Genomic DNA, 19,425 nt, shown 5'->3' with positions numbered 1-19,425 from the left:
ACAGTGTTAAAGGGAATTTCACACATACCACCTCTGCCCTATAGCGGTGTAACTGAACATAATACACACACACACACACATGCACACATTCACAGGAAACCAGTCTCTGACTCAGCCAAGACACTGGGGGAACACTTAGTCTCTCCCTGCGCCATAGATGATGAAATAGTGTCTATCTATTGTATAAAAAAATGGGCTTAGGTTTGACTTGAGACAACCAGTTAATTTTTCCCAACAGAAAATTAATCAGAAACAAAGCCAAAAAAACAAACAAACAAACAAAAAAAACCACCAAACTAAATCAAATCAAAATCATCCAGTATGCGTATTGCCTTCTTTTGGGGTGGTTGGTGGGTAGGTGGATAGACATAACCTATATAACAAGGTTTACAGGCCTCAAGTGTACAGCCAGATGGATTTTTAACATATATGTGTAATATATGTATATACTTGTGAAAACCCAACCCAGATAAACATGGAGAGCATTTCCAGCACCCCCAGAAGCCTTCTCAAGAACTCTCCTAGAAAATACTCTTCTCCCAGGCAGAGGTTACAGCTATGTTTTATTTTGCCTGTTCCTGACCTTCACAGAAATGGAATCATATCACAAGCACTCTTTTATGTCTGGCTTCTGAGGTTCATGTTTGTTGCCAAATGTAGCCGTTCATTTGCCCCCCACTGCTCTACAGCATGTATTCAATTCATTTATCCATTCTCCTATTGATGGGCATCTGGGTTACTTTCAGTTTGGAGCTATTATGAAAAAAACTATGATGAGCACTCTTGTATATGTCTTTTAGTGAACATAAGTCCTAATTTCTGTTGATTATATACAAGAAATGACTTTGCTATGGTAGGCTTTTGTTTAGCTTTAGTAGATTTGTCAAAAAGATTTCCAGGTTCAACCCATTTATACCTCCACCAACAGTATGAGAGACTGGAGAGTTTTTAACAACAGGATTGATGCTTTATCCTCCTCCAACTTTCCTGGCCATTTCCCAGAAGATAGGACTGGAAATGTTGGGTATTTTTAAAATAAACTTTAAAAAAAAGTATTTATTTATTTTGCTGCCTGCGTCTTGATTGTGGATGTGGGATCTTTTTTAGTTGTGGCATGCAAACTCTTAGTTGGGACATGTGGAATCTAGTTCCCTGACTAGGGATCAAACCCAGGCCCTCTGCTTTCAGAGTGCAGAGTTTTAGCCATGGACCACAAGGGAAGTTCCTGTAAATATTGGGTATTCACCAAGGTCTCCATGTCTTGGTGAAACTCTGAACAAGAATCAAGGATTCCTTGTAGAGCCTGGAGGCGTGGGGGTGGGAGGCTGGGGGTTGCCAGTGGGCTGGGTGGGGGTCTGATGGACTGGCCTGTTGGAGCCCAGGTGCTCCTGAGACCCCAGTGGGTTGTGCTGGTGTCAGGCTAACAGGTCCAATCTGCCTTGAAATAAAATGTGGGTAGTGTTATTTATTCTGGAATGAATTTATGTCTGGAAACCCACCTGCCACAGTAGAATCTGGTCTTGTTCCATCTTTCCTAATCCTGCTCTCAGCTCCTTACTTTTAGTACCTGCTAAATTGGTACCTGCTTTGAGCAGATGAGTCAAGCCCTGTGCTCCCAGGGAGAGGGGAGAGATGGGTGAGGTATTCCATAAAGTTCATTGCCCCATTGAAGAGGCTGAAGAGCTAAAAGTTTTAGACTCCTGGGAGAGGAAGCAGTAACCAGACAAGGAAGGTGGGGAGGGCTGAATGGAAGAGGGGACACTTGCCCTACTGTTGCCACTCACATGATGTGATGTTGTGAGGCCGAGATGGTGCCCACAGTCAAAAAAAGAAAAGGTCGGTATAAGTCCTTATTTGCTGGGCTCACTTCTGCCGCCATGTTCTAGGAGCACCTGGGGAAAATGAGCCAAAGGGAGCCCAAAGTGGTCATTAGGGAGTCAGTCAAACCCCAGATTCTGGTTCCAGCTCACTCCTTTACTAACAGCAAAGCTTTGAGCAAGATTTCAGAACTTTCCAAGCCTTAATGTCCTTGTTCGTAAAATGTGACTGGTCACAGCACATACCTCCCAGGGATGTTCTGCTGATTAAACAGGTAAAGCACATAATGACATTAGCAAAGCTCAGTCCTGAGCACGTGACTTGCTTATGCTCTGCATGGGAGGATTCAGGTGTGGGCAGGCAGGTTTCCCTGGGATCCCCTGTCTGGGTTGATTCAGGAGTTGATCAGAGTGGGGCAAGAAGTCCACGTGCCTGATTTTATCAAGATCCCTTTCAGACTCAGCGTTCTCTTTCCTGAAAACAATGAGAAAAAAGAGACTTGTGGGATTTCCCTGGTGGACCAGTGGTTGAGAATCCACTTTCCAATGCAGGGTACGTGGGTTTGATCCTGGTCGAGGAATTGTGATCCCACAAGCCCGAGGGCAACTAAGCCCACACCATGACTAGGGAGCCCACAGCCCGCTCACTCTGGAGCCCGCACTCTGCAACTAGAGGCATGGCAGTGAATACTCAGCGCAGCATCCTCCCCCCCAGAAAGAAAAAAGGGGCTTGGACTGTAGCTGAAAGCACTACAGTGAGACATAAATCGAAGGCTGGACCCTGAGGTAGCTGCAGAGTCACTGTTCTAAAAGTCTTTGACACGGTGGAAAGATGCTTAACACTGCTAATCACCAGACAAACGCAAATCAAAACCACAATGAGATATCACCTCATCCTTGTCAGAATGGCTATCATCAAAAAGACCACAAATAACAAGGGCTGGCAAGGATGTGGAGAAAATGAAACACTTGTACACCGTTGGTGGGAATGTAAATTGGTGCATTTACTGGGGAAAACAGTTCAGAGACTCCTCAAAAAATTAAAAATAGAACTATCATACTTTCCAGCAATTCCACTCCTGGGTATATATCAGAAGACAATGAAAACACTAATATGAAAAAATTCATGCATCCCAGTGTTCATAGCAGCACTTTTTACAATAGCCAAGATAGGGAAGCAGCCTAAGTGCCCATTAACAGATGAGTGGATAAAGAAGATGTGGTATACAGATACAATGGAATACTGCATGTGTGCGGGCTTCTCTTGTGGCTCAGCTGGTAAAGAATCCCCCTGAAATGTGGGAGACCTGGGTTCGATCCCTGGGTTAGGAAGATCCCCTGGAGAAGAGAAAGGCTACCCACTCCCGTATCCTGGCCTGGAGAATCCCATGGACTGTATATATAGTCCGTGGGGTCCCAAAGAGTCGGACACGACTGAGCGACCTTCACTTCACTTTCACTGCATGCATGCTCCGTTGCTTGGTCATGTCTGACCCTTTGTGACCCCATGATGGTAGCCCACTCAGCCATTAAAAAGACTGCCATTTTGCTTTTTGGAACAACATGAATGGACCCTCGAGGGTCCTAGAGTGCTTAGTGAAGTCAGACAAAGACAAATACTACCTGTTATCACTCATATGTGGAACCTTAAAAATGAAACAAGGGAATGAGTATAACAGAAACAGAGTTACAGATTTAGGAAGCAAACTAGTGATTACCAGTGGGAAGAGGGAAGCAGGAAGGGGCAAGAGAGAGGTAGGGGATTAAGAGATACAAAGTGTTATGTTCATTTCTCAGTCTGTCCAACTCTTTGAAACCCCATGGACTGCAGCCTGCCAGGCTCTTCTGTCCGTGGGATTCTCCAGGCAAGAACACTGGAGTGGGTTGCCATTCCCTTCTCCAGGGGAGTTTTCCCAACTCAGGGATTGAACCTGATCTCCTGCATTGCAGGCAGATTCTCTACTGTCTGAGCCACAAGGGAAGCCCCAAGAGACACAAATTGCTATGTACAAAATAAATAAGCTACAAGGATGTATTGTACAGCATAGGAAACACAGCCAATATTTGATAATAACTGTAAATGGAGTATGCAGTCTATAAAAATATTGAATCACTATGATATACACCAGAAACTAATTTAATATTGTAAGTCCACTCTACTTCAATTTAAAAGTCCACTCTACCTCAATTTAAATAGACAAATAAGAGTCTGAATGGAGAAGAGAATTTCACCCTTTGGGGTTTGGGGATAGAGTACTACTTGGAGTCACAGGAATGATTCCCGAGGTGGAGTTGCTTACAGCCACCTGTCTCCTGACCCTGGAGGCCAGGCTGTGAAGCCATAGCCAGCGTGGCAGCTGCGGGTTCAATGGTTCATGAGCGCTGGGTTCAAGGGCAGATCTAGTCCTCCTCTCAACTCCGTCTGGACTCTACAGCCTAGCCTCAGGCAGGCCCTGGGATCCTTTCCCCAAGGCGCCAGGCCTGGCATTCTCATTTATTCCCTACTCTGCATGGGCCTTGGTCTGCCCTTGGAATCCACCCTAAGTGGCTTCCTTCCCTCGGCTACGGAGCCTTTGAAACTGCTTGAAGTCTTTCCTGTCCTGGGCAGCGTCAGGCTAACAGGTCCTTGGGCTTCCTCCCTACCCCAGAGCTGTCGCCAGACCCAGTCTGAGTCTCAGCCAAACTTGGAAAGGCTGTGGTGTGAGGGCTCTTCTTCCAGTTCAGAGAAGAGGGTGGGGAGGAGGCAGGACAGGGGTCAGTCACGGACCAGGTGTGGGGGCAGAGGCACCTGCCCAGCCTGGTGGTTTGAGGACAGGGGCAGAGCTCCACTGCCGTCCCTTAAAAGCAGGCTGGGCCCCAGGCAGCTCACTAAAAGAACCTGTGCCTGTGAAACTACTCCAGGTAGCTGTTGAGTCACTAAGTTGTGTCCCACTCCTTGCGACCCCATGGACTGCAGCACACCAGGCTTCCCTGTCCTTCACTGTCTCCTGGAGCTTGCTCAGACTCATGGCCTTTGAGTCGATGATGCCATCCAACCATCTCATCCTTCTTCTCCTGCCTTCAATCTTTCCCAGCATCAGGGTCTTTTCCAATGAGTCGGCTCTTCGCATCGGGTGACCGAAGTGTTGGAGCTTCAGCATCAGTCCTTCCAAGGAATATTCAGGTGGCTTGAGGCAATTGTTTTACATTTAATTCTCCAAACGCTTAAGTTCTAAACTTGGCTGATTAGCTCAGCAGTTCAGGGATGATATCCAGCCCTCCTCCTCTCCTTGTCCAGTCCTCTCCTCCTCCTCCTTTTTTGACAACTAAACATTGTAAATATTTAAGGTGTACAAGGTTTATGCTGATATGTGTATATGCTGTGTAGCTATTATCACAATCCAACTTCACTCTGTTTCTTTTTTTTTAATTAATTAATTCCTTTTGGCTATGCTGAGTCTTGGTTTCTGCTCAGGCTTTTCTCTAGTCGGGGCAAGCAGGAGCCACTCTCTAGTCGTAGTATATGGGCTTACTATAGGGGTGACTTCTCTTGCTTCCGAACACAGGCTCTAGGAGCGTGTGGGCTTCAGTAGTTGTGGTGCAGAGTTGCCCCTGGTATGTGGAATCTTCCCAGATCAGGGATGAAACCTGTGTCCCCTGCATTGGCAGGTGGATTCTTAACCACTGGACCACCACTCTGCTTCTTTATCATGAACCCCACTCTCTGGGGTCCAGGGGCTTCCTCTTAATTATAAAATAGCAATAGCAGCAGTAATCATAATAAGAGGGGGTCTAGCCAGGTAAGAGGCAAAGCATACCCTTGCCAACCCCTACCTGGAGTTTTCGAACTTGAGCAAAGTCATGTACGGATGTGAGCATCGGACTGTAAAGATGGCTGAGCGCTGAAGAATTGATGCTTTTGAGCTGTGCTGTTGGAAGTCCCTTGGACTGTAAGGAGATCCAACCAGTCAATCCTAAAGGAAATCAGTCCTGAATTTCATTGGAAGGACTGATGCTGAAGCTGAAACTCCAATCCTTTGGCCACCTGATGCTAAGAATTGACTCATTGGAAAAGACCCTAATGCTGGGAAAGATCAAAGGCGGGAGGAGAAGGGGACGACAGAGGATGAGATGGTTGGATGGCATCATTGACTCAGTAGACATGACTTTGCGCAAATTCTGGGAGACAGTGAAGGACAGGGAAGGCCTGGTGTGCTGCAGTCCATGGGGTTGCAAAGAGTCCAACACGACTGAGCAGCTGAACAACAAAGTGCCTGGCGGTCTGAAGCTAGGAATGGATTCCCCAGCAAGGCTCCTCCTCTCCTGCTCCATCCCATCACTGTTTTAGGGTCTGAACCCACAAAGAGGCCCCTCCTGAAGGTGCTACAGTCCAGGTGGCAAACACTGTGTTTCTCAAACTGCCAAAGGTCAGGTGTGGGGTGAGGATGAGGAACGGCTGGAGTTAGGGGTCGGGAGGGAGAGCAGAGGAAGGTCACTGAGGCTGTTAGGTGGGGAGGGTAAGAAAGCCTCTCTCTCCACGGTCTGAAGGGTGATGGGACCCTTGGGGCAGGAGGGGCACATTGAGGATGAATTGGTGGAAGATGTGCTGATTTGCATGCTATTTTTGCACCATATTTGCATGCTTTTCATGTACTGTCTAGAGTACGGCCCAGGGAGATTCCCCGCTGGGCCACACTCTCCCTGCCTGCCTTCTCGAGGTGCTGGGGCCCAAGAGCTCCAGTGTGGGGGTGGAGGGCACAGGGGGTGTGGGGAGGGGGCTGGGTTCCCCCTCCACCTCAGGCCTGCAGGGGTGAGGACCCTGTGTCCTGAGCCTGAGCAGAGAGTGGGCCCCCCCCCCCCCCCCACCCCCTGGTAGGGAAGCCAGGGGCCTGGTGGGAGAGGATGTATGGGGGAAAGGGAGGAGCCCCCCTGCTGGGAGGGTGGGGGGGTAGAGGAATGCAGGGTGTGCGGGGATGGGGAGCTTTATTCTAGACCAGGGCCCGGAAGGAAGGAAGCCAGATGAGGGGCCGGCCCCTGAATCCTTGTGAAGTTTTGTTTCCTGCTGCAAAGTAGGCTTTGACATCAAACGCCTTGCTTTGCCAGATGCCTTGCTCTTCCTGGCCCAGCCTTGCTCTGCTCCAGCCACAGCCCATCTCAGGGTTCATCTGGGGGGTCTCAGGGCAGGAGGGAGGGGGACCATCAAGGGTTGGGCCCAGGTCCCTTCCACAGCGATTCACAGGGGTTGCAGGGTTCCTGATCAAAAGAGAACGGGGCTCCTGAGTATGGGGGAGGAGGTGGGAGCTGACTGAAGCCCAGCTGGCTTCTGACTGGTCGAGAACACCCTGGGGCAGGACTCCCGGGAACCTGGAGAGCATTCAGCCCCACCCTGGCCTGTGGAGGTCCTACCTCTTTGCACTTCTTTCTTTCAGTTTTCTTTGTTCTCTTACCATCTTTTGTTGTTCAGTCGCCAGGTCCTGTCCGACTCTCTGACTCCATGGGCTGCAGCACATCAGTCCTCCCTGTCCTTCACTATTTCCCGGAGCCTGCTCAAATTCACATCCACTGAGTCAATGATGCCATCCAATTATCTCATCTGTTGTCCCCTTCTCCCACCTTCAATCTTTCCCAGCATCAGGGTCTTTTCTTGTGAGTCAGTTCTTGGGATCAGGTGGCCAAAGTATTCGAGCTTCAGCTTCAGCATCAGTCCTTCCAGTGAATATTCAGGGTTGATTTCCTTTAGGAAATCTATGTGACTTGTGCCCCCGAGCCCTGTTAGCATTTCCAGGGCAGTTTTCCACCAGCCTTCCCACTGCAGCTGACAGGCTCCCTGTCCTGGGTGCGGAGCGGTCAGTTTCGTGTTCTGCAGACAGAGACGCAGACTGCTGGGCGGTGGACAGCTGCAGGGGGTGGGGTGGGGGGAGCAGGAGGGCTGTGTGGGGCCTGGGAGGCCTGGCACGCTGGGGAGGCCTCTGCAGGGCCTGGAGAGCAGGACGGCCTGGCCGAACCTGGTGAGAGCAGCCCATGGCAGGATTCTTCTCCCCAGGAATGGCCAGAGTTCACCCCTCCTGGGGGCGGGTCAGTCTAGAAGGGGCAGGAGGCCATGTCAAGACAGACGCCAAATGCCCACAGGCCTGGCAGACTCAGGGGCTCTTGGCACACGCAGCCTGGAAAGCTCGGAGGCCCTGTGCACACTCCCTGAGACCCTAGATAGGTTCAAGTCCCAAGGTTGTTCGCCTTCAGGGTTGTAAGCTCCACCTTCTCCTAATCTGTATAATTACCCCACCACCACGCCACAGCCCACCTGGGGGTTCATATGATCCACCTCCCCACTCCCCGACCCCTGCTTTGCACTTGACCAAACTGAGACCCAGTGGGGTCAAATGTCTTATCTAGGATCACAATCTCATCTTTTGTGTGCAGAGTTTGAAATTTGAGATGACAGAGAAGTGGGCGACTTGAAGCCGGGAGCTGGCACAAATGGGAGAATGTCCTAAAGGCGTGAAAATGAAAGTCGCTCAGTTGTGTCCAACTCTTTGTGACCCCATAGACTATACAGTCCATGAAATTCTCCAGGCCAGGAGACTGGAGTAGGTAGCCTCTTCCTTCTCCAGTGGATCCTCCTGACCCAGAAATCGAACCGGGGTCTCCTGCATTGCAGGTGGATTCTTTAACAGCTGAGCCCTCCAGGAAGCAGTGAATTCCTGCCCAAACCGCGCCTCTTCCTTGAGCGTGTGTCCTTCGACAAGTTACTGAGCCTCTCTGAGCTCCAGCTGCCTTCTGCTTCAGGAAGGAGTGATTAAAACCACTCTGCAAGGTTGTAAGGCTTAGGAATGACACACGTTAGAGGCCTGGCGCACAGTCTAGGTACTTACCAAGTGGCTCTACATGTGAGATAAAACTCATATTTTATGGCAAAGACAAGAAAAATTTAAACAAAGAAAACTTCTCTGCTCTTTGCGCTCCCACCCGCAATGTGCACTGTGTTATCTGCATTACTCATGGACCAAACCACCCTATTGTCAGAAATATTGCTCAACCATATTGCTCAGCAAGATTCTCCCAGCATCACCAAGACAGCGTTTCAGCCTGCGCTTATAAGGGGTCACGTGACCCACCACGATGATGCTTAGATCCAGATTCTGTAAACTGTCAATAACACATCATTGGATGTACAGCCATCTGTCTCAAAAAACTTACCTAATGATGCCTTGTGGAGAAGGCAATGGCACCCCACTCCAGTACTCTTGCCTGGAAAATCTCATGAGAGGAGGAGCCTGGTAGGCTGCAGTCCACGGGGTCGTGAAGAGTCAGACACGACTGAGTGACTTCACTTTCACTTTTCACTTTCATACATTGGAGAAGGAAATGGCAGCCCACTCCAGTGTTCTTGCCTGGAGAATCCCAGGGACGGGGGAGCCTGGTAGGCTAGCGTCTATGGGGTCGCACAGAGTCGGACATGACTGAAGCGACTTAGCAGCAGCAGCAGCAACGATGTCTTGACTTCTAATGGATGGAATATCTCTTAGAGCTTTCTGAGATGCTCTTCCCAGGTTATAATCCTCAAGTTTGGCTCACATAAAAATTTCCATTTCTCTCTTAGGTCGACTGATTGATTCTTTTTCAACATATAACTATCTGCTAAGGTGTTTAAGCAATGGACCACCGTGTTATTTGCTAATACCTACCGGGGGCCACACTCTGTGCTCGTTGCTGGGGAGACTAGGACAGACAGGGAGTCTGGGGAGGTGGAGGGTGGGATAAGGGCAGTCCTGCTGTGTCACGTGTCTGGTGTCACAGGGACACAGAGAGTCACTGACCCCAGGTGGTGGAGGGAGGTGGGGGTGGGGGGTGTGCTGGGGGCACTAGGGAAGACTGTCTAGAATTTGAAGGATGAATAAAACTTAACCAGGTGAAGAGGAAGGGTAAAGGAGATTCAAGCTGAGAGAAGAGCAAGGATAAAGACCCCAAGGTGAGGGAAAGTCTGACATGGTTGCTATGCATGGTTGCTAAGGATGACAGGAGGGGAGCCTGGGATGAGACGGGTGTGTAGAAAGGAGGGTTTGCTTAGACCTGAAGGGCTGGGATGGATCCTTTGAATACAGTCCTGCCAACACCCAAAGTTCTCAGCAGGAAAGCAAATTTAGAAAATAATGAACTTTGCTTCAGTTGACTCTTGTCCTCTCAAAAGTGTTGCTTCACTGTTTGCTAAAAAAACCTTTTACCTTTAATAAAGGTCACTGACAAATGCAAGTGTTGGCACAGATCTAGGCTCTCTGGTCTAAAGAACGATATTCAAACATATGTGAAAAATCTAAGTATCTATCTATTTACTGATGACTTCATTGACTTCTGCTTTAGGCCTTTAACTTGAAGGGTACCAGAGCCCCCAGCTAGAGATTCATGTTCATTATGTTATTAATGTACTTATACTGTAGTTGATAGTTGCCAAAGCTGGGTTTGTCTTGGTAAATGTCACACTGCACTTGAAAACATATGGTTTATTTTAAAATATCTTCAGATATTGATTTCTAACCGAATTACACAGTAATAAGAGCTGAGCTCCCTGTGGGAGCTTCCCACTAGCTATCTATTTTACACATGGTAGTGGATATATGTCAGCCCCAATCTCCCAATCTCCCTACCCTCCCCTTCCCCCTGTGTCCACACATCCACTGTTTTGAAGATTAAATGAAATGAAGGGATATGAAGAGCTTGGCACTAACATTGGTATGTAATAAAACTTCATCAATGATAACCACTGTATCTATGATTTGGGGGGACAAACTCAAAACTTAAGTGAGTGAATGGAAAAGAGATTTCAATATGGTGAAAATGTTGGTAATGAATTTAGGGGAAAATAGTCCAGATCACACTTCAAAACCACTGACAGGGAAGTTTCTCCAGGGCCAGGGTTGGGTTTCTTTCATTTTACCTCTCCAGTGTCTAAGCAGTAGACATTAATAATGAGCCCTGAGTGGTTCTTAGCCCTTAGCCAGGACCCAGGAGAGGGAGCTGGGTATCAAAACATTCCAGGGAGGCACGATTCCATGGGCTACTCTGGTCAAGCAAGGTCAGTAGAACCTGGGACATCCCCAAGAACTGGGCGGTTTGTGAAATAAGCAAACAGCATGGACGTCCAGCAACACATTTTTGGTAAGAGTTCAGAGAGAAAAGAGTTCAGGGGAGGGCAAGCCAGGGACAAGGAAGATAAAGGAAATGTTGGGGAAAGTGTCCTGGAGGGTCAGTGGCAAGAAGTATCTTTGTTTCCAGTTCACACCTTTGACCTTAATGTTCCTCATTGAATCTGCCTTACCATGGGCCAAGGCAGCTCATCATGCTTCCACTCTAACAGGGATGGGGGAGCTGGGGTTTTTCACTGAAGAATAGGAATCTGGAATACTTAGGATGGTCTATGATCTGACCAGGGAGGCGACAGCCAGGGTCACAACGAGAACATCCCAATGGCCAACCTAACAGAACCAAGAACATTTCCCAAACTGGGAAACTTTTTTCTTTGGCTTTGGTGGGGGTGAGGGGTGTGGGTGAGGTGAGGAGGATTCTGAGCTATTTGGGAAATACTTCATCCCCAAGCACAGAGCTTTGGTCCACCCTCATCAAACACTTGACCCTGGGTCCCAGAGGGGTCAGCGGTTTGATCCCTGAAGCACCATGAGTAAGATCAGAAGCCATCCCAGCTGGTGGTTCTGATGGGCCAGTGCACTCAGCCTGCAAATGACACAACGCTATCTCTGAGTTCCTGACTGAGACATCCTGACATCTCTTTTGGGACGTGTCAAATGTTCCTCCAGCTCAAGGTGTCTAAGACTGAGCACTTAAGTTTCTTCCCAGCCAGCTTTTCTTACAGCGTTTCCTGGCTCGCTGACTGGTAGCTCTATCTGCCTAGCTGAGCCAGCCAGGACGAAATCCAGGAATCTCCCTTGGGACACACACACACACACACACACACACACACACACACACACACTCTCTCTCTCTCTCTCTCTCTCTCTCTCTCTCTCTCCCCTCTGTATTTAGTTATCAAGTTCTGCTGATGTTACTTCCTAAATCCTTCTCCAGGGACTTCTCTGGAGGTCCAGTGATTGAGAATCCACCTTCCATTGCAGGATATGTGGGTTTGATACCCAGTCGGGGAACTAAGATCCCACATGCTGTGCAGAGAAACTAAACCCAAATGCCGTAACTACTGAGCTCGAGTGCCGCAGCTAGAGTCTGTGCTAGAAGACAATGAAAGATCCCGCGGGATGCAAGGAAACTCCTACGTGCTGCGACTAAGACCCAACGTGGCCACGTGAATATTAATTAATTAATAAATATTCAAAAATACATATTAATAAATATTAAAGAAATACTGCTCTGGTCTCCCCTCTTTACGCATTTCCTTTTGCATTACCCTAGCACCCTGACCTTTTGCAACTTGATGATCACAACAGCCGTCTATCTGCTACACCTGAGCCCATTTTGGACCTGCCCAATCTCGTCCTCAGAGAAGGCAATGGCACCCCACTCCAGTACTCTTGCCTGGAAAATCCCATGGATGGAGGAGCCTGGTGGGCCGCAGCCCATGGAGTTGCTAAGAGTTGGACAAGACTCAGTGACTTCACTTACACTTTTCACTTTCCTACATTGGAGAAGGCAATGGCAACCCGCTCCAGTGTTCTTGCCTGGAGAATCCCAGGGACAGGGGAGCTTCCTGGGCTGCTGTCTATGGGGTCGCACAGAGTCGGACATGACTGAAGCGACTTAGCAGCAGCAGCAGCAGCAATCTCGTCCTCACCAGGCCGTCGCACAGCCTTTCACAGAACACAGACAGACCTACTCATGTCACACACACCTGCTCGGGAAAAGTCCAGCAACTTCCCTTGGTTCTTAAAGATAAAGCTTATTGATGTGATTTTCAGGGTCCCACACCACCTGGCTCTGACTTCTCTCTGCTACCTATTCTGTGTCACGTGACACACCCTCTTGCTCCCTCCATTCCAGCCACACTGACTTTCACACACACTCGCCGCACTCTCTCCAGCTACGACACCCATCCTGTGCTGTTCCTCCTTGTGAAACTCTCGCCTCCCTCCCTTGGCCTGTCAACACCTTCCAGCCCAAAGCCTGCTTCCTCGGGAAAGCCTCCCTGAGGGGGTCCAATCCTCTCAAGGTATGTGCTTAGAGAGGCGGTCACAGCCCAAGTGTGGCACTTATTTGGCAAGTATTTGATGAATGGCTTTCCCTCACCCTCCGATAAGCTCCACAAGAAGAGAGACTATGTCTGGTTTTGCTCATCACACCCTGAGCATGTACATATTTCAGTGCCTGGCACACAGGAGGCACTGAAATATTTACAATTTCAGTTGAGTTCAGTTTAGTCGCTCAGTCGTGTCCAACTCTTTGCGACCCCATAGACTGCAGCACACCAGGCCTCCCAGTTCATCACCACTCCCAGAGTTTACTCAAATTCATGTCCATTGAGTTGGTGATGCCATCCAACCATCTCATCCTCTCTCATCCCCTTCTCCTCCTGCCTTCAGTCTTTCCCAGAACCAGGGTCTTTTCCAATGAGTCAGTTCTTAGCATCAGGTGGCCAAAGTATTGGAGTTTCAGCTTCAGTATCCGTCCTTCAGGACTGATTTCCTTTAGGATGGACCGGGTAGATCTCCTTGCAGCCCAAGGGACTCTCAAGAGTCTTCTCCAACACCACAGTTCAAAAGCATCAATTCTTCAGTGCTCAGCTTTCTTTATGGTCCAACTCTCACATCCATACATGACTACTGGAAAAACCAGAGCTTTGACTAGACGACCTTTGTTGGCAAAGTAATGTCTCTGCTTTTTAATATGCCATATAGGTTGGTCATAACTTTTCTTCCAAGGAGTAAGCGCCTTTTAATTTCATGGCTGCAGTCACCATCTGCAGTAATTTTGGAGCCCAAAAATATAGTCTCTCACTGTTTCCACTGTTTCCCCATCTAGGTGCCATGAAGTGATGAGACCAGATGCCATGATCTTAGTTTTCTAAATGTTGAACTCTAAGCCAACTTTTTCCTCTCTCCTCTTTCACATTCATCAAGAGGCTCTTGAGTTCTTCACTTTCTGCCATAAGGGTGGTGTCATCTGTATATCTGAGGTTATTGATATTCTCCCAGCAAACTTGATTCCAGCTTGTGCTTCCTCCAGCCCAGCGTTTCTCATGATGTACTCTGCATATAAGTTAAATAAGCAGGGTGACAATATACAGCCCTGATGTACTCCTTTCCCTATTTGGAACCAGTCTGTTGTTCCATGTCCAGTTCTAATTGTTGCTTCCTGACTTAGCAGCAGCAGCAGACCTGCATACAGGTTTTTCAAGAGGCAGGTCAGGTGGTCTGGTATTCCCATCTTTCAGAATTTTCCACAGTTTGTAGTGATCCACACAGTAAAAGCTTTGGCATAGTCAATAAAGCAGAAGTAGATGTTTTTCTGGACCTCTCTTGCTTTTTCGATGATCCAACGGATGTTGGTAATTTGATCTCTGGTTCCTCTGCCTTTCCTAAAACCAGCTTGAACATCTGGAAGTTCATGGTTCACATACTGTTGAAGCCTGGCTTGGAGAATTTTGAGCATTACTTTACTAGCATGTGAGATGAGTGCAATTGTGCAGTAGTTTGAGCATTCTTTGGCATTTACACTTTGGATGAGTGAATTAATGAATACTATTCCATCTGCAAGGCAAGAGACACGGGCTTGATCCCTGGGTTGAAAAGATCCCCTGAAGGAGGGAATAGTAGCCCACTCCTTTCTTTCCTGGAGAATCCCAAGGACAGAGGAGCCTGGTGAGCTACATGGGTTGCAAACAGTCAGACACAACTGAGCGATAATATTTGGATTTGAATTTTGTGGTTTTTAGACCTCTTTGAAGGTGACATGGTGGAAAAAAATCACCACTTTTTGTCCACAGAGGGCCTCCTGTGTCCCTTCCTGCAACAAAATGGGAGGCTAGGGGATAAGGTGTTTGTGGGTTCAGTCGCACCATGAAACTTGCCTCCTAGTGGTTTCTTTTTGTGTCCCTGAAGATCCCCATGTTCTGTTAGGTGAGGAGTGATATACTAAATAGACTAAAGTGATATGTGCAGTATGACCCTACTATCATTTTTAAACACTTAGAAAAAATAATAACAATGGCCTACAATGGACCATCCTTTTTTTTTTTTTTTTTTGCTGTTGTTAAATTTTTCTTTATGAATATATATTGCTTGGTAGAGAAATCAAAAGTATAAGAACTCTTCTGAGTGTATACTTCACTCACACAAAGGTTTAAAAATGAAAGATCATGTGTTCAGAGACCCAGAAAGCAAACCATATTTTCTCGTAGCCTGGGACCTTTCTGAAGGTAGAAACCACTTCACTTCCTCTCTTCATTTTTCCCTACACCCTCCTCTCTTTCAGCTCCAAGTGACAGAAAATTCAACTTGAATTAACCAAAAGGAAACGTAGATGCTGGACAGTTTTAGGCTCGGTCGCTTTAGGACCTCAAGGGAATTAGTCTCTCTTGATTCCCTGCCTTGGCTCTCCTCCCATGGTGGCAAGATGCCCACCAGCGATCCCGGTTTCATAAGTCCTACCAGCAGATAGAGTTTTCCCCCTACTAGTTTCAGCAAAAACCTTGATGCCGATATCTGTGCTGATTGCTACAGCCGGTGGGGTGGAGGGGGTGGGGGATGTTACATCTGGTACTGGCCGGGCCTGTGCCATGTGCTTCCTCCCAGCAATGAGACTTACAGGAACCCTAACAGACTACAGGGAGTGAGTCAGAACTGGAATGCTTTTGCCAGAATTAAGGGGAAGGGATGATGGGCAGCAGCAGGAAAAGTGATTTCCACACACTGAGTACCCAGCTCTGCACACAGTAGGTGCCCAACCCCCTGAGCTGACTGGCTGACCACTGGCTGGAACTATCTGGGGAGCAAGGGGTGGGAAGAGCAAGGCAGCAGGACCTTGCTGGGTCCCCCATCAGCTGCAGGACCTCCACCTACTTCTGTCTATGCCAACAGGCTCACCTGAACATCCTGAGAGAGGGATTCTGGTCCACATACATCCCAGAAGGTGATGAGGAGGTGGACAGGGATGTTTGACCAGCTGCACGGAAGATGGCCATGTGCTTCACCCAGCACTGTGTGCCCAGGAGGCTGAGCTTGATAACTGGCACAAGGGGGGCCCAGACTGGCTTGGTGAGCCATTCAGGATGCTCGGGAGCACCTGGCACCCTGCCTGCTCTCCAGCAGGCCTGGCCCACGGACTGGCAGGTGCTCAGTGAGCACTGATCAAACTCCAAGGGCGGAGGGTGTGAGATGAAGAGGGAAGATGGCCTCACGTTTGGGAAATTCCCAGCCCGTTGGGAGAAACCTAACAAGACAAGGTCAAGTCTGTGCTCCGGGGCATCAGACTGATTGCCAGCCTCTGTCAGAGGAAGCCTGCTGACCACCCAGAAGCGCAGATGAGGCCAGCCTCCCCTGACTGTTCCCTTACCTCGGCCTTCCTGGTCCCAGCCCGTTTTGACCACATGGCCTGGTCCACCACCCACTGTGCCCAGGGTCCCAGCCCAGAACCTGCACGGATGACTGGACCCCACCCTCTGGCCCCAGACCAGCCCCTCATCTGCCTGGAAGGACCAACCATCAGGCCAGGCTGGTCCAGGCACTCTTGGTGGAGTCTCTGTCACAGGGAGAGGCCCCAGGAGAGTGGACCAGAAGTGAGGAGCCTGGGCCGGAAGTGAGGAGTAAGCTGGTTCCCTCTGGGCTTCTTGACGGTTTCTCGGCAGGCTTCTCCATTTCCAAACCCACCTTGCTGAGGCTGGGAGGAGACAGGTAAAGGAGAAAGTGATGATGAGGCTGGGGGTGAGAAAGTGAGAGCAAGTAGAGGCGGGGACAGAGAAGATGGTGCTGAGAGGTCTGAGAGCAGGCTGAGCAGACATGGGCAGTCACGTCACACCCAGCTAGACAATTCCCACAACCTGCTTGGGGCAACTGGGTGGGCCTTGCTGGAACCAGCAGCTCTACTGGGATTGGTGAGCTCACAGCTTCCTCCCCATCACCCGCCTCCTTCTTCCTCCAGCCTTGCAGACACTCCTCCCTGCTCCCTCCCCCTCCTCCTCCCTGAGAAGGCCTCCACAGGGTTTGAGGAAGGCTGGTGCTGAGTCTATATGCACACATGCCAGGGTTTGATTTTTTTTTTAACTTTTTGTTTTATATTGGAATATAACTGAGAGTGGAAAAGCTGGCTCAAAACTCAACATTCGAAAAACTAAGATTGTGGCATCCAGTCCCATCACTTCATGGCAAAGAGATGGGGAAACAATGGAAACAGTAACAGATTTTATTTTCTTGGGCTCCAAAATCACATCAGATGGTGACTGCAGCCATGAAATTAAAAGATGCTTGCTCCTTGGAAGAAAAGCTATGACAAACCTAGACAGAGTATTAAAAAGCAGAGACGCTATTTTGCCAACAAAAGTCTGTATAAATCAAAGCAATGGTTTTTCCAGTAGTCATGTACAGATGTGAGAGTTGGACCATAAAGAAGGCTGAGCACTGAAGAATTGATGCTTTTGAACTGTGGGGCTGGAGAAGAGTCTTGGGAGTCCCTTAGACAGCAAGGAGAGCAAACCAGTCAATCATAAAATAAATCAACCCTGAATATTTACTGGAAAGGCTGATGCTGAAGCAGTAGCTCCAATACCTTGGCCACCTGATACAAAAAGTTGATTCATTGGAAAAGACCCTGATGCTGGGAAAGATTGAGGTCAGGAGGAGAAGGGGGCAACAGAGGATGAGATGGTTAGATAGCATCACAGACTCAATGGATATGAATTTGAGCAAGCTTCAGGAGATGGTGAAGGACAGGGAAGCCTGGCATGCTGCAGTCCACAGGGTCACAGACAGTTGGACACAACTTAGCGGCTGAGCAACAATAGCTGATTAACAATGTTTTGATAGTTTCAAGTAGATAGCAAAGGAACTCAGACATACATATACATGTATCCATTCTCTCCCAGACTCCCCTTCCAGGGTTTGGTGTTTAAGCTGCCACAGGCAGGGGGTTCTTCTAAATCTTTCTGCTGCCACTAGAAAGACTGATTTTCATGTTCCCAAAAAGTTCTTTTTTTTTTCGCTTTACTGTGAAGCATGTAGGATCTTTGTTCCCTGACCAGGGATCAAACCCGCACACCCTGCATTGGAAGCACAGATTCTTAACCACTGGACCACCAGGGAAGTTCAAGGCACTTTCTTAACAAACAATAAATGAACAGATTAATGAATGACATTGATTATCTGATTTGCACCCTATAGCAACCCTTGGAGGCAGACCAGACGGTTATCATTAATGGCATTTACAACTGGGAAAACTGAGGCACAGAAACTACACGTCATCACACAAGTTTGCAGCGACCAACCAGGGTCAGAGCCCTGTTCCCCCAGCCCCCCGACCCAGTGCTGCACCGACGCCCACTGCTTGCCCCTTTCACCCACCTGCACCCTCTCAGCTACCCCTTGGGGTTCAGCGGGTCAGACTGGGGGAAAGCACAGGGATCACATGGGCAGATTTGCCCCCCACAGGCTCAGGAGTGTGGGGACAGTCATGGGCTGGTCTGTCCGGTTGCTGCTGTGGCCTCGTCCCTGGGATCACAGCCTTCTGCGGGGCCTCTCCCATTTCACTCCACTCCACGCAGTGCAGGGACAGCACCAAGGGTCAGAAGTCACATCAGAGCCTCCACTGCAGGTAAGGTAAGACCTGTGGGACAGGCACAGTGACCTTTCACCTGCGGCAGGTTCAGTTCAGTTCAGTTCCGTCACTCAGTCGTGCCCGAATGTTTGTGACCCCATGGACTGTAGCATGCCAGGCTTCCCTGTCCATCACCAACTCCTGAAGCTTGCTCAAACTCATATCCACTGAGTCGGTGATGCCATCCAACCATCTCATCTTCTGTCGTCCCCTTCTCCTCCTGTCTTTAATACTTCCCAGCATCAGGGTCTTTTCCATTGAGACAGTTCTTGGTATCAGGTGGCCAAAGTATTGGAGTTTCAGCTTCAGCATCCGTCCTTCCAATGAATATTCAGGACTGATTTCCTTTAGGATGGACTGGTTGGATCTCCTTGCTGTCCAAAGGACTTGGACTGTGGGGGCAAATCTGCCCACGTGATCCCTGAGCTTTCCCCTGGTCTGACCCGTTGAACCCTAAGGGGCAGGTGAGTGGGCGTTGGTGGAGCACTGGAGTCGGGGAGCTGGGGGAACGGGCTGGCAGGTAGGGCCCACATTAAATGTTAAGTGCCCTCCTTGACCTCGTGACTGGGGAATTCGAGAAAGGACAATTCCCTGGGATTTGGAGATGGGATACACCGAAATTCTGGAGCATCTCCATTGATGGTCTGATGATCAGAATTGGGGGAGCTCTCCTGACACCCATGAAGGCTTTAACCTCAGGAGGGGTTTCAAAGCCTTGAGATACTGGGAGAGCGCCCTGCCCCCTGAACCCTACTACCAGTCTCTGTGCAGCTGTTGCTTTAGCGTGAAGTCCTGACCCCGAGGAGGAAGGGCAGTGCTCTTTTGTCGTATATTAGTTGTCGTTCAGTCGCTCAGTCACATCTGA

Source organism: Bubalus bubalis, chromosome 5 (assembly GCF_019923935.1).
Source record: "Bubalus bubalis isolate 160015118507 breed Murrah chromosome 5, NDDB_SH_1, whole genome shotgun sequence".
Taxonomy (NCBI): Eukaryota; Metazoa; Chordata; class Mammalia; order Artiodactyla; family Bovidae; genus Bubalus; species Bubalus bubalis.
The sequence above is the reverse complement of the archived record's forward strand: the minus strand, read 5'-3'. Positions refer to the sequence as shown.